The sequence below is a fragment of the Heterodontus francisci genome, chromosome X (genome assembly GCF_036365525.1).
Source record: "Heterodontus francisci isolate sHetFra1 chromosome X, sHetFra1.hap1, whole genome shotgun sequence".
Lineage (NCBI taxonomy): Eukaryota > Metazoa > Chordata > Chondrichthyes > Heterodontiformes > Heterodontidae > Heterodontus > Heterodontus francisci.
Window position 1 is genome coordinate 20,489,006 of NC_090421.1, and position 15,219 is coordinate 20,504,224.

General features: G+C 42.3%; 1 protein-coding gene across 3 annotated transcripts in view; it reads left to right on the plus strand.

Moving 5' to 3' along the window:
• Positions 1–1,814: 1,814 nt before the first annotated feature.
• pou6f1 (POU class 6 homeobox 1) overlaps positions 1,815–15,219 on the plus strand; it is a 298,595-nt gene continuing 285,190 nt past the window's right edge. For all 3 annotated transcript variants that reach the window (XR_010971226.1, XM_068024505.1, XM_068024506.1), the window contains exon 1: positions 1,815–2,252. The gene's annotated coding sequence lies outside the window, so the exon portion shown is untranslated. The remainder of the gene's footprint in view (positions 2,253–15,219) is intronic.

The window sequence follows — 15,219 nt, forward strand, 5'->3', positions numbered from 1 at the left end:
GAGCAGCCTCACCTGCGAGGTTTGTGGATTCCTCCATGCTTATCAGACGCTCAGTGGGGTGGGGGGTGGGGCTTGAAATGAATGCTCTTACACATTCAATGACTCTCAATGTCTTTTGATCATCACTATTAACAAAACCCATCTGGCTAATTGAATCCAGGGGTTCTCCCATTGTCTATCCATGTCACTGTCTTTTAGAATGCAAATGTGCAGCCATGTTTTTGGCCACTTTTCTGTGGTCTTCTTAAAACAAGTTATGTTCAATGTTCAGTAACAGTTCAAAGGTATTATTCCATATGACAAAATTAATATGTTTCATTTTGGCAGGTGTGGTTTCCATCACACTTTATTAAAGATTAAATTCGCTGGATTTTATGATGTCCTCCAACTTCTCCATCATCTTTTTATTCTGCAACTCATTCTGTAGACCTCCTGGATCTTCATTCTCTGAAAATACCTCCATCAGTGCATCCTCCGACACTCTACCCTCAAACAGCTTCTGGACTCCACTTGCTATACCTGTCTCTGAACTCAGACAACAAATCGTTGATGCTTCATGCTGAATCCACTCTACCTATGTCATCAATATCCCCCTCCCACTGCTGACCCTGTGGACTCTACCAGCCGATCAGCTCTCACCGCCCCTCGACGCATCTCTCTCCAAAATGTCCGTTCACTTGTAAACAAGGTCTTTGCCAGCCATGAACATCACACTTTCTCTCCTCTGACCTCCTATCCTCCCAATAACTCTCCCTCCATGTAAACATGAGATTGTCTAATAGACACCAATAATAACATTGTGATTTTGATTGTAAGTTTCCTTTTATTCAAATTAGCATTTAATACTGAAATGATTGTTGTGCCCCCTTACAAGACTGCAACTGCAAACTTGTTTTCCTGATAATGATATTGGGACAACGGTCACCCTTATTTCACAGAATTGTTACAGTGCAGAAGGAGGCCATTCAGCCCATCGTGTCCACACTGGCTCTCTGAAAGAGCAATTCCCTCAGTTCCATTCCATTGCCTTCTCCCCGTAACCCTGCACATTCTTCCTTTTCATATAACTGTCTAATTCCCTTTTGAATGCTTCAATTGAACCTGCCTCCACCACGTTCTCAGGCAGCGCATTCCAGACCTTAACCACTCGCTGTATGAAAAAGTTTTTCCTCATGTCACTTTTGCTTCTCTTATCAAATACTTTAAATCTGTGCCTTTCACGAGTGGGAACACTTTCTCTCTATCGACTCTATCCAGAACCCTCATGATTTTGAATACCTCAATCAAATCTCCTCTCAGTCTTCTCTTCTCCAAGGAAAACAGTCCTAATTTCTCCAATCTATCTTTATAACTGAAATTCCTCATCCCTGGAACCATCCTTGTGAAACTTTTCTGTACTGTCTCCAATGCCCTCATGTCTTTCCTCAAGTGTGGTGCCTAGAACTGGATGTAAATACTCCAGCTGAGGTCGAACTAGTGTATTATTTAAGTTGAACGTAACTTCCATGCTCTTGTACTCTATGCCCCTATTAATAAAGCCTAGGATACTGTACGCTTTATTAACCAACCTGTCCTGCCACCTTTGATTATTTTTTTAAAAGGCAATATATATAAAATTCTAAACCTTAATAATAAGCCTATATGCTCATTAAGATTTGAAATCAACAAAGCAAATTTCAGAACTGAAGCGGTTTGCCCACCTCCTACCCCGCCCAGCGAGTCAGTTTTGGACTTGATGGTAGCCCGAGCTGCAAGGCTTTACTTTCCAGTTGAAGCTGCTTGCAGAGGCGGTGTCCCTTTAAGAAGGAAAGCGCGCCATCTGGCCCCGCGGATCGGAAAGGCAACATCAACATATTTTTTGTCGTCTGCAGACTCGCCTTTGCATAAATTATGTTCATAACGTAGTGCTAACGAGCAATGTTTATCGAAGCTGGTCCCTTCTCTTTAATTACAAAGGAAGCTTGGCAAGGCAATTTCCTTAAGAGTTTAGGAGCGCCAAACGTTTCCACATAACATTGGTGAAAACTGTGAAGAAATAAAAAAAAATGGAGATATTTCTCAAGGCCCGTGTGTTATCGATGCAAATGTCCCTTCGTTAACTGGTAGACTGCTGTTCGCCTTAATTTTAAAAAAAGCTCGACTTTGTTTTTCTAAAACTTCCTTAAAACAAAAAAAAATTGTTGGGAAACAAGCTGGTGAAAAGAAGACAGTTTCCAAGGTACTTTCTGCAGCTGGAAGATGAAGAACTAACGGTAAGTAGATGCAGGTAATACTGGGTGGAGCTGTGGGTGGGAGCGGCTTTTTTCCGAGATATTTATATATATACATCTCAGATAAATAGGTGAGAAGTAGCGGGGAGGAGGATGGAGGTTGTGTCGCCTCATTTGGATTTTCTCCGCCATTAGCATAATTTATAAATTTATGGCACCAGAGAGAAGCCGCCGAATCTTCTCGAGCAAATCGGCCGCTTGGCGTCTTCCGGTGGAGCGGGAGTGCGCGCCGCCTCTTGACGGCCAAGGCACGCGCACTAAATCATGTTTTTTGTCCCCCTTTCATTCACTAAAGTTTAAAAAAAAAGACACAAAAATAAAATAAATGTCTGATGAACGGCTCGACAAAAGCGAAAGCTCGCGCAGGCGAGTGGGTGGCTGCGCATGCGCGGCGGCTCCAACAGTCAAACCCGAGATAGTTCTTTTTTAAAAAAAACAGAAGTCTGTTATGATTTGTTACTTTAAGTCGACCGATCATTTTAAATCGTCTTTTGCACTAACAGAAAAGTTGAATTATCCAATGATTTGAATTGCATGGTGTAAGATAACACAAAGTAGGAATTTACTGCAATAACATTGATCATTTGAATTGAGCATCTTTAAGTTCTGAGCAGGAGAAATTTGTTTCCTGTATGTGAAAGATACACCACCACCCCCCCGCCCCAAATGTTGTTGGGGTAAACTGTGCTGGATTCATACTAATTAGTAAAAGGATCATGGCTCCGATATTTAAGATACCATAAAAGGGTCAGCCTGCTGTCAGTTTGTTTTAAACCACTAGCACCATTAAAGTGGACAGAATTTCCCAGTAAGACCAGGAAGGAAATTTGGAGTGGCGTTAGCTATGTGAAGGATGCTTTTTAGAAGAAAGATGAAGACTATTAAAGGCAGCCAATCTCTGTATTCAGTAGATATATCCTTTACAAATGCAGTCTATCAAAGTAATGCAAGATTAGGAAGAGGATAAGTGAACACGGTAACTCCAGCTAATAAGATCACATACCCAAAGACAGAGAAAACTCTGGCTCAATGAAACATTAACAACATTTAATAAATGTATGTGGGTTACCCCCATTAGTATCTCTCATTAGATGCCATTAATGGTAATTTGCTTCAGTGCTGCCCAGGTACTAGATATGATAGATCAGATAGAATGGATTTTCTCTGTACTTTAGGGATTTACACCAGCAAATTGACAATAATGTCAATGCCATTGGACAAGCTGTAACTTTATGATTATTTTATCTGTTTTCAAACTGTAGGAGACAAATACCTAGACCATAGAGTTCTGCTTGATTTATTTAACTTGAGCACAGTCAGGAAGTCTTAGATTCTAACTGGGCAAAAACTGATTTCCTAGTTTAAAAAAGATAAACCACTTGGAAATGCTAAACTTGATAAGGATACGCAATACCTTGTGTTTGAATCTCAATAATCTGCCATGTAGAAAGCAGGGCCACAGGAATTGCAATCTTCCACATAAATTTCAAATCACATGTCTCTCAGTTTAAAGTGAGGCTGCATTCATTTGGACAGACCCATACTCCAATCCCATATAGGTAATTAAGAAGAACAATTCTAGAGCTGGAGCTGTAGATCTAAGGTAAACCCTGAGATATTTAACTAGCATGTGGTCTGGTATCCAGGGTATCAATGGCTTCTTGCTGTAATAGATCTTCAACCAAAGGTAAAAACTGCTTTCTGAAGCAGTTATTGAAGGTCTTAGCAAGGACCTCCAACTGAGAAGTTGTTTAACGTGAGATATTCTCATCTGTGATGCAGGATGCATCAGCATTGATCCTCTTTTGATGTTGATATCTCTGGAGAGAATAACTAAAGAATCCTGCTTTTACTCATCAGCTTTTGGAACGCTTGTGCTATCTTTAGTGGCTGCTGTAGAGCTAGGAACAATGCCAGCACTATCTATTGGTCAGTATTGATCCATGGCAGGTTGATACTGTTGGAAACAGAGCTGGTGGAACCCTGGTTGACAACATGTAAGGCTGTGAGCCATTTGAAAAAAAAAACTGACAGAAAAGGGAAAGGGAAGCATCACATAGCTACATCTCTGATGTCACTGCATTACAAAAGGAACATTGTCCTTTTTATATGATCCATTTCCCTGTAAGTGGTGACCTGATGTGGATTATTTCAGCAGCATGTTGAGGATGCATCCATTGAAGCATTTTAATTATTTTTTCATTTTGAGTGAAGGAGTATACTAATCAGTTTGGCCAAAGTTAGTATTTTTGTCAGTATAATAGCAACAGGAAATGTCCTGTGAAGACCTATTATGTTTGCGAACCCTGGACAAAAATGTTCGATCTCATAGTAGCCACCATTTATTGGCGGCCTGGAAAGAAAAGAAATGCAGGTATTTCATTTTTCCTTCCAAAAAGTTTTCCTTTCACCCTTTACATGTTTTCTCCATGGGAGAGGTTTTCAATCTAATAACCTGTTACGCATCCAAGGTTGGTTGATGGAGCCTTTAAATCATAGCAATTTTCTTTTGGAGGAAAAAATGTTTGCATTGTATTGCGAACATATTGCAAATTATTGGAATCTATTCTGAGAGACAGGATAAACTGTCACTTAGAAAGGCACAGATTAATCAAGAATAGTCAGCATGGATTTGTTAAGGGAAGATCTTGTCTGACCAACTTGATCGAATTTTTTGAAGACGTAACAAGGAAGATAGATGAGGGTAGTGCAGTTGATGTGGTCTACATGGATTTTAGCAAGGCTTTTGACAAGGTCCCACATGGCAGACTGGTTAAAAAAATAAAATCCCATGGGATCCAGGGAAATGCAGCAAGGTGGATACAAAATTGGCTCAGTGGCAGGAAACAAAGGGTAGTTGTTGACAGCTGTTTTAGCGACTGGGGGGCTGTTTCCAGTGGCGTTCCGCAGGGCTCAGTACTGGGTCTCCTGCTTTTTGTGCTTATATATTAATGATTTGGATGTAAATGTGAGGGGCATGATCAAGAAGTTTGCAAACGACACAAAGATTGGCCGTGTGGTAGATAGCGAGGAGGATAGCTGTGGGCTGCAGGAAGATATTGATGGTCTGGTCAGACGGGCAGAAAAGTGACAAATGGAATTCAACCCGGAGAAGTGTGAGGTGATGCATTTGGGGAGGTCAAACCAGGCAAAGGAATACACGATTAATGGGAAAATACTGAGAAGTGTAGAGGAAGTGAGGGACCTTGGAGTAAATGTCCACAGATCCCTGAAGGTAGCAAGACAGGTCGATAAGGTGGTTAAGAAGGCATATAGAATCCTTTCCTTTATTAGCCAAGGTATATAATAGAAGAACAGGGAGGTTATGCTGAAACTGTATAAATCATTGGTTAGGACACAACTTGAGTACTGAGTGCAGTTCTGGTCACCTCATTACAGAAAGGATGTAATTGCACTAGAGAGGGTACAGAGGAGATTTATGAGGATGTTGCCAGGACTGGATAAATGCAGCTATGAGGAAAGATTGGATAGGCTGGGGTTGTTCTCTTTGGAACAGAGAAGGCTGAGGGGAGATCTGATTGAAATGTACAAAATTTTGAGGGGCCTGGTTAGAGTGGAGGTGAAGGATCTATATACCTTAGCAGAGAGGTCAGTGACTAGGGGGGGGGCGGGGGGGTGGGCATAGATTTAAAGTGACTCGTAGAAAGATTAGAGGGGAGATGAGGAAAAGTTTTTTTCACCCAGAGGGTGGTGGGGGTCTGGAACTCACTGCCTGAAAAAGTAGTTGAGGCAGAAACCCTCAACTCATTCAAAAGAAGTCTGGATATGCACCTCAAGTGCCGTGATCTGCAGGGCTACGAACCAAATGCTGGAAGGTGGGATTAGAATGGGTGGAACGTTTTTCAGCCGTCACAGACACGATGGGCCTAGTGGCCTCTTTCTGTGCTGTAAACTTTCTATGATTCTATATCTTGGATTCATATGTGCACACATTGCTCACAAACACCATGTTGAACTGTAAATCAGTAAAGTTATGAATGGGCTGGAAGACAAGAATCAAGTTCTCTCTGGTATTCTAATTAAATTTACTTGACAGATTCATTGTTAGAATGTTGATTGTAAAGCAAAAATATTGTATCTATAGTCATTTCTGTAGCGTTGCCTTGTAGCTCATGAGTTGTTTACTACTGTGACAACATCCTACCACGGGTATTGGTGAAATAATATCATGAAGTAATTAAAAAATCTCATGTGGCATACAGACTGTTAAAGATCTGTATTGTCTGATAGGAAGAGAAATGTGTACTTTAAACTAGTAAGGCAACATTCTTATCCTGCCCACTATTTTAACAGGAAAATAAATCTGCTCAAGCAATGATTTAAATGATGCTGGCAAAGAATGAGGGCAGACGCAAAGAGTCAGATTAACTGCTGATGTGACTGAATTACGGACAAGAAGCCAAAGTAATATAAGAAAAGAGTCTGGGAGAAATGACCTATGTTGTCAGGCTGTCTTTATTCTTTGAGTGCGATGCATTCTCCATATACTGTTAGAGCTTTGTACAACCTTGAATTGATTCCTCAGAAAAAGCAGAGACTAGAAACTCTCTAGTACAGATTTTCAGTATTGGCTTTCATGGATGTTGGACAATGCTGACCCATGTGATAGTCCCTGTTACTGTGCACTATAAAAATCTGTACATTTTGAGGCAGCTCTTTGTTTTGACCTTCTAACAGCAGCAGCAAGTTAAATTTTTGCACCCCATTGCAAGGCCCAAGGAAATGGCTGGCCGGCAGTACTGTATGTGGAGGATGCATATCAGTTGAAGAATGAACACAACCTACAAATAAGTAATAAAACCAAAAAGTGCTGGAAATACTCAGCAGTCTGGCAGAATCTGTGGAGAGAGAAGCTAAGTTAGCGTTTCAGGTCAGTGACCTTTCATCAGAACTGACAAAGGTTAGAAATGTAATCGGTTTTAAGCAAATAAAGTGGGAGTGAGGCAAAAGAGAACAAATGGGAAGGTGTTGATAGGACAGAGGGTCACAGAGAATAACTGACCAGAAGGTCATGGGGCAAAGGCCAAGAGTGTGTTAATAGTGTGGTGAAAGACAAAGCGTTAGTGCAGAGAGGGTGTTAAATGACAGAATAATGAAAGCCCTAGCCGAAAGCAAAAACATGAAAAAAAAACAGTGGGCAGGCATATGGCAAAAAAAAAGTGTAATGATGAAACAAACTAAAATAAAATGAAATAAAAATAAAAAATACCAAGTAAAACTAAAAAGTCATGCTCTGAAATTATTGAACTCTGGTAGGCTGTAGCATGCCTATTCGGTAAATGAGGTGCTGTTCCTCGAGCTTGCGTTGATGTTCACTGGAACACTGCAGCAATCCCAGGACAGAGATGTGAGCAGGGGAGAGTGTTGAAATGGCAAGCAACCGGAAGCTCAGGGTCATGCTTTCAGACTGAGAGGAGGTGTTCCGCAAAGCGGTCACCCAATCTACGTTGGGTCTCTCCAATGCAGAGGAGACCACATTGTGAGCAGCGAATACAGTACACTAAATTGAAAGAAGTACAAGTACTTCTACCGGACTGAACATTGAATGCAATAATTTCAGAGCATGACTGCCCCCCCCACTTTTTTTTAGTTTTACTTTGTATTTTTTATTTTTATTTCATTTTATTTTAGTTTGTTTCATCATTACAATTTTTTTTAACCATGTCCCTGCCCACTTTTTTTCATGTTTTTGCTTTTGGCTAGGGCTTTCATTATTCTGTCATTTAACACCCTCTCTACACAGCACAGTGGCGCAGTGGTTAGCACCGCAGCCTCACAGCTCCAGCAACCTGGGTTCAATTCTGGGTACTGCCTGTGTGGAGTTTGCAAGTTCTCCCTGTGTCTGCGTGGGTTTCCTCCGGGTGCTCCGGTTTCCTCCCACATGCCAAAGATTTGCAGGTTGATAGGTAAATTGGCCATTATAAATTGCCCCTAGTATAGGTAGGTGGTAGGTAAATATAGGGACAGGTGGGGATGTGGTAGGAATATGGAATTAGTGTAGGATTAGTATAACATGGGTGGTTGATAGTCGGCACAGACTCGGTGGGCTGAAGGGCCTGTTTCAGTGCTGTATCTCTAAATAAAACTAACGCTTTGTCTTTCACCACACCATTAACACACTCTTTGTTTTTGCCTTTGCCCCATGACCTCCTTGTTAGTTATTCTCTGTGACCCTCTGTTCTATCAACACCTTTCCATTTGTTCTCTTTTGCCCCACTCCCACTTTATTTGCTTAAAACCTATTACATTTCTAACCTTTGCCAGTTCTGATGAAAGGTCACTGACCTGAAACGTTAACTTTCCTTCTCTCTCCACAGATGCTGCCAGATCCGCTGAGTATTTCCAGCACTTTTTAGTTTTATTTCAGATTTCCAGCATCTGCAGTATTTTGCTTTTTACTACAAATAAGTAATCTACCTTCATTTTGCATTTTCCGTATATTCTTAAAGACTCGCCCAGTAGTACTTCAGACTAGAAGGACGGGGAGTCTTTGCAGGGAGGAACTCCCTCCCTAACACATGGACTGCAGCAGTTCAAAAAGGCTCACCACCACCTTCTCGAGGGCAATTTGGGATTGGCAATAAATACCGGCCTTGCCTGTGACGGTCACAGCCTATGAACTAATATATTAAAAAAATGACCAAAGATGATATTGCTAATAGCTTCTAAGTGGAAACACAGTGACTTCACAAATGTAATCCATTAAACTTGATGGAGGGATCCTGAAGCAGCAGCCATGAAGCAGATGGAATGACCTTTTATGGGACAACTGGGGTTCCTGCCAGAAAGGTGGAAGAAAGGATGTATTCAACCATCCATTTCGGGAATCTGCTTTGAATCTGGTCCATACTGAACTCTGGGCAAAGTGGGTTTGAATGCTTCATTACAGCTGTGTAGATATTTCTCAAGCATCAAAATGGTGTCATGACACTGCAGCTTGGATTCATGAAGAGGCTGGCAAAGAAAAAGGGATAATACTGAATAGAGTTCAGATACTGTTTCAGTTGACAGTGAAGTTGAGCTTTGGAACGTGCTGACTGATGACTTGGGTGTGGATGATTCCTTTGCAGATGAGGCTGATTAACACTGCATCAGAGGGTGCAAGAGGGCTTGGCACATGGCATGGTACTGCAGTGAATCTGCTGTCTTTGGCTTAGTTGGCAATAGGCATGATGTGGCCCAAGTATCACATGGCACCAGATCGTTCGGACAATCTGAGGTAGCCTAAATGTGGCGGTGAGGGGTCTGTCGTGTTCTTAGACTTTTGCCTGCTGTTTTTAACCATCTTTTTCTGCAGGATGCTTAATAAATATTAAATTTCTCCTTGCTGTGTAAAACAGGGCAGTTTAAATGGCAGACAATATAAGTAATGACGACAATCATCAGTCATGGTGCTGCAATTTACACCGTGCTTAAAATCTTTTTGGCTAGATGTAGATATTGTGAAGTGTGCCACTCGGTACTGAGCAATGTAGTATCTTTGAAAGGTTTTTAATAAAGGGTCTCAGTTAATGTCTTATTTTCTATGTCGGTTCCAAACAAACGCTGCAGTTGATTGATACCCCCTGAAATATATGTTGACCAAAACAGGCATCAAGCAAAGCAAAAGTGCTGACTGATGTCAGACAAAGTAAGCAAGGAATAACTGCACGAGTAAGATTTGAATGTATAGAAATATAGAGAGCAGGAGTAGGCCATTTGGCCCTTCGAGCCTGCTCCACCATTCATTATGATCATGGCTGATCATCCAACTCAGTAGCCTGTTCCCGCTTTCGCCCCATACCCGTTGATCCCTTTAGACACAAGAGCTATATCTAATACCTTTTTGAAAACATTCAATGTTTTGGCCTCAACTGCTTGTCATTGGGCTGCAGCAGAAAAGCATCAGTTGTTGATTGTTTAAAATTAGAGTTAGTCCATTCAGGAATGAAATCAGGAAGCACATTTTCAGACAAAGGATAGTGAAAATCTGCAACTCTTTCGCCAGAAGGCTGTGGGTGCTGGTTCGATTGAAATTTGAGACTGAGTTTGTTGTTTTCTTCTTGGGTAAGGGTATCAAGGGGGAGGTTTAGGAGTAGTGGTATTGTTACTGGACTAGTAACCCAGAGACCCAGGGTACTGCTCTAGCGACATGGGTTTGAATCCCACCACAGCAAAAGGTGGAATTTGAATTCAATTAATAAATCTGGAATTTAAAAAAAAAGCTCGTCTAATGATGGCCGTGAAACCATTGTCGATTGTTGTAAAAACCCATCTGGTTCACTACTGTCCTTTAGGGAAGGAAATCGGCCTACATGTGACTCTGGACCCACAGCAATGTGGTTGACTCTTACATGCCCTCTGAAATGGCCTAGCAAGCCACTCAGTTGTATCTAACCGCTACAAAGTCAATAAAAAGGACCTCAGATGGACTGCAGTGGTTCAAGAAGGCAGCTCACCACCACCTTCTCAAGGGCAATTAGGGATGGCCAATAAATACTGGCCTAGCCAGCGACGCCCACATCCCATGAATGAATAAAAAAAGATATGGAGTAACAGTGGTTACATGGAGTTAGTTGAGGTACAGATCAGCCATCATCTGATTGAATGGTGGAACAAGGGGAGGCCTTTTCCTGTCCCGATGTTCCTGTGATCTTTGGGTGACCCCATGTCCCGTAAGCGTCCTGGACTACCTAGATGTGGATCTTTCACTTATCCTTGCCCCCAGCCCATCGCTTCCTCATCTACATCGAAGACTGTTAAGAGCATCCACTGTTGTGTTAGCTACTTGATGTATCAAAAGTGTTGTTGAGGTTCAGGTGCTACTGAGCAAGTTGAATCACATCCAGATCTAGCCTGTTGACATACCAGACAGCCATGATGTTGTCTGTCCAGAAATGCACCTAGTTGTTCTGAACCAGACCACCAATACTGTTGTTTCCAAACAATTGATGAGGCCAGTGGACTGCACAGGAATCCACATACTCTGAGCATGTGCAGTCCAGGACATAGAATTGTTTACAGCACAGATGGAGGCCATTCAGCCTGTCGTGTCCATGCCAGCAATCTGCAAAAGCAACTCACCTAATCCCACACCCCGCCCTTTCCGTATAGTTTTGCAAATTTTTTCTCTTCAGATAATTCCTTTTTGAAAGCCACAATTGAATCTGCCCCACCATATTCTCAGGCAGTGCATTCCAGATCCTAACCATTCGCTGAGAAAAAAGAAAAACAAATCTCCTCATGTCACCGTTGGTTCTTTTTCCATTCTCTTTAAATCAGTGTCCTCTGGTTCGCGACCCTTCCACCAATGAGAACAATTTCTCTCTATCTACCCTGTCGAGACCTCTCATGATTTTGAACACCTCTATCAAATCTCCTGTCAACCTTCTCTTCTCTAAAGAAAACAGACTTAGCTTCTCCCATCTATTCACGTAACTGAAGTCCCTTATCCCTGGAACCATTCTCGAAAATCTTTTCTGCACCCTCTCTAAAGCCTTCACATCCTTCTTAAAATGTGGTTCCCAGCATTAGACATAATACTCCAGTTGAAGTCAAACCAATATTTTATAAAGATTAACCATAACTTTCTTGATTTTATGTTCTTTGACTCTTTATATAAAGCCCAGAATCCCATATGCTTTATTAACCACTTTGTCAACCTGCCCTGCCACCTTCAACGACTTGTGCACATGTACCCTCAGGTCTCCTTGCTTCTTCACTCCCTTTAGAACTGTATCCTTTTATTTTATATTGCCTCTTCTTGATCTTCCTACCAAAATGTAACACTTCATACTTCTCTGCATTAAATTTCTTCTGCCACATGTCTGCCATTCCACCAGCCTGTCTATGTCCTTTTGAAGTCTATCACTATCCTCATCACACTTGACAATGTTTCCAAGTTTTGTGTCATCTGCAAATTTTGAAATTGTGCCATATACCCCAAGTCTAGGTCATTAATATAGATCAAGAAAAGCAGTGGTCCTTGTACCAATGCCTGGGGAACCCCACTGTGTACCTTCCTCCAGTCCGAAAAACAACCATTAACCAGCACCCTCTGTCTCCTGTCACTCAGCCAATTTCGTATCCATGCTCCCACTGTCTGTTTTATCCCATGGGCTTTAACTTTGCTGTCAACTGCATTACCCTCATCAGCCCTCTCTGTTACCTCATCGAAAAACCCAGTCAAGTTAGTTAAACGCAATTTGCTTTTAATGAATCATGCTGGCTTTCCTTAATTAATCCACATTTGTCCAAGTGACTGTAAATTTTATCCCGGATTATATTTTCTAAAAGCTTTCCCACTACCAAAGTTAAACTGACTGGCCGGTAGTTGCTGGGCTTATCCTTACACCCTTTTTTGATCAAGAATGCAACATTTGCAATTCTCCAGTCCTCTGGCATCACCCCTGTATTTAAGGAGGTTTGGAAGATTATGACCAGTGCCTTGGCTATTTTCTCCCTTACTTCCTTGAGTATCTTCAGATGCATCCCAAACGGTCCTGGTGACTGATCACAGAATAATATAGTGCAGAAGAGGCCCATCGAGTCTGCACCGATGCATTAAAGACACCTGACCTGTCTACCTAATCCCATTTGCCAGCATTTGGCCCATAGCCTTGAACGTTATGACGTGCCAAGTGCTCATCCAGGTACTTTTTAAAGGATGTGAGGCAAACCGCCTCTACCACCCTCCCAGGCAGTGCATTCCAGACCGTCACCACCCTCTGGGTAAAAAAGTTCTTCCTCAAATCCCCCTTAAACTTGTGACCCCTCGTAACTGACCCTTCAACTAAGGGGAACAGCTGCTCCCTATCCACCCTGTCCATGCCCCTCATTATCTTGTACACCTTGAACAGGTCACCCCTCAGTCTTCTGTGCTCCAGTGAAAACAACCCAAACCTATCCAACTTCTCTTCATAGCTTAAATGTTCCATCCCAGGCAACATCCTGGTGAATCGCCTCTGCACCCCCTCCAGTGCAATCACATCCTTCCTATAATGTGGCGACCAGAATTGCACACAGTACTCCAGCTGTGGCCTTACCAAAGTTCTATACAGCTCCAACATGACCTCCCTGCTTTTGTAATCGATGCCTCGATTGATAAAGGCAAGTGTCCCATATGCCTTTTTCACCACCCTATTAACCTGCCCTTCTGCCTTCAGAGATCTATGGACAAACACGCCAAGGTCCCTTTGTTCCTCGGAACTTCCCAGTGTCAGGCCATTCATTGAATACTTCCGTGTCACATTACTCCATCCAAAGTGTATCACCTCACACTTTTCAGGGTTAAATTCCATCTGCCACTTTTCTGCCCATTTGACCATCCCGTCTATATCTTCCTGTAACCCAAGACACTCAACCTCACTGTTAACCACTCGGCCAATCTTTGTGTCATCCGCGAACTTACTGATCCTACCCCCCACATAGTCATCTATGTCGTTTATATAAATGACGAACAATAGGGGACCCAGCACAGATCCCTGTGGTACGCCACTGGACACTGGCTTCCAGTCACTAAAACAGCCGTCTGTCATCACTCTCTGTCTCCTACAGCTAAGCCAATTTTGAATCCACCTTATCAAGTTACCTCGTATCCCATGTGCATTTGCTTTCTTGATAAGTCTCCCATGTGGGACCTTGTCAAAGGCTTTGCTGAAATCCATGTAAACGACATCAACTGCACTACCCTCATCTACACACCTAGTCACATGCTCAAAAAATTCAATCAAATTTGTTTGGCATGACCTCCCTCTGACAAAGTCATGCTGACTATCCCTAATCAAATTTTGCCTCTCCAAGTGGAGATAGATTCTCTCCTTCAGAATTTTCTCCAATAGTTTCCCTACCACTGACGTGAGATTCACTGGTCTGTAGTTCCCTGGCTTATCTCTACAACCTTTCTTTAATAGTGGGACCACATTAGCTGTTCTCCAGTCCTCTGGCACCTCCCCCGTGGCCAGAGAGGAATTAAAAATTTGGGTCAGAGCCCCTGCAATCTGAACCCTTGCCTCCCACAGCATCCTGGGACACAAATCGTCCGGACCTGGAGATTTGTCCACTTTTTAAGCCTGCCAAAACCTCCAATACCTTGTCACTCCCTGTGACAATTTGCTCAAGAACCTCACAGTCTCTCTCTCTCTCTCTCTCTGAGTTCCACATCTACATCTTCATTCTCTTGGGTGAAGACAGATGTGAAGTATTCGTTCAACACCCTACCAATGTCCTCTGGCTCCACCCACAGATTTCCCCCTTGGTCCCTAATGGGTCCTACTCTTTCCCTGGTTATCCTCTTCCCATTGATATACTTACAGAATATCTTGGGATTTTCCCTACTTTTACCAGCCAGAGCTTTCTCATATCCCCTCTTTGCTCTCCTAATTGCTTTCTTAAGCTCCATCCTACACTTTCTGTACTCCACTAATGCTTCCATTGATTTGCTCTCCTTGTATTTGCTAAAAGCCTCTCTTTTCCTTCTCATTGTACCCTGAATGTTTCTGGTCATCCATGGTTCTCTGGGCTTGTTGCTCCTACCTATTACACTAGAGGGAACATGTTGGGCTTGTACCCTCCCCATTTCCTTTTTGAATGCCCCCCACTGCTCTTCTGTAGATTTCCCAACAAGTAACTCTTTCCAGTCTACCTTGGCCAGATCCTGCCTTATTTTACTAAAATTCGCTCTCTCCCAATCCAAAACCTTTTTTTGCAATTTGTCTATTTCTTTCTCCATAACAAGCTTAAATTGTACCATGTTGTGGTCACTATCACCAAAATGCTGCCCCACCAACACATCAACCACCTGTCCGGCTTCATTCCCCAGAATTAGGTCCAGCACTGCACCCTCCCTTGTTGGATCCTCTACATATTGAGCTAAAAAGTTCTCCGGTATACATTTTAAGAACTCCACTCCATCTCAACCCTTAACACGATGACTATCCCAATTAATGTT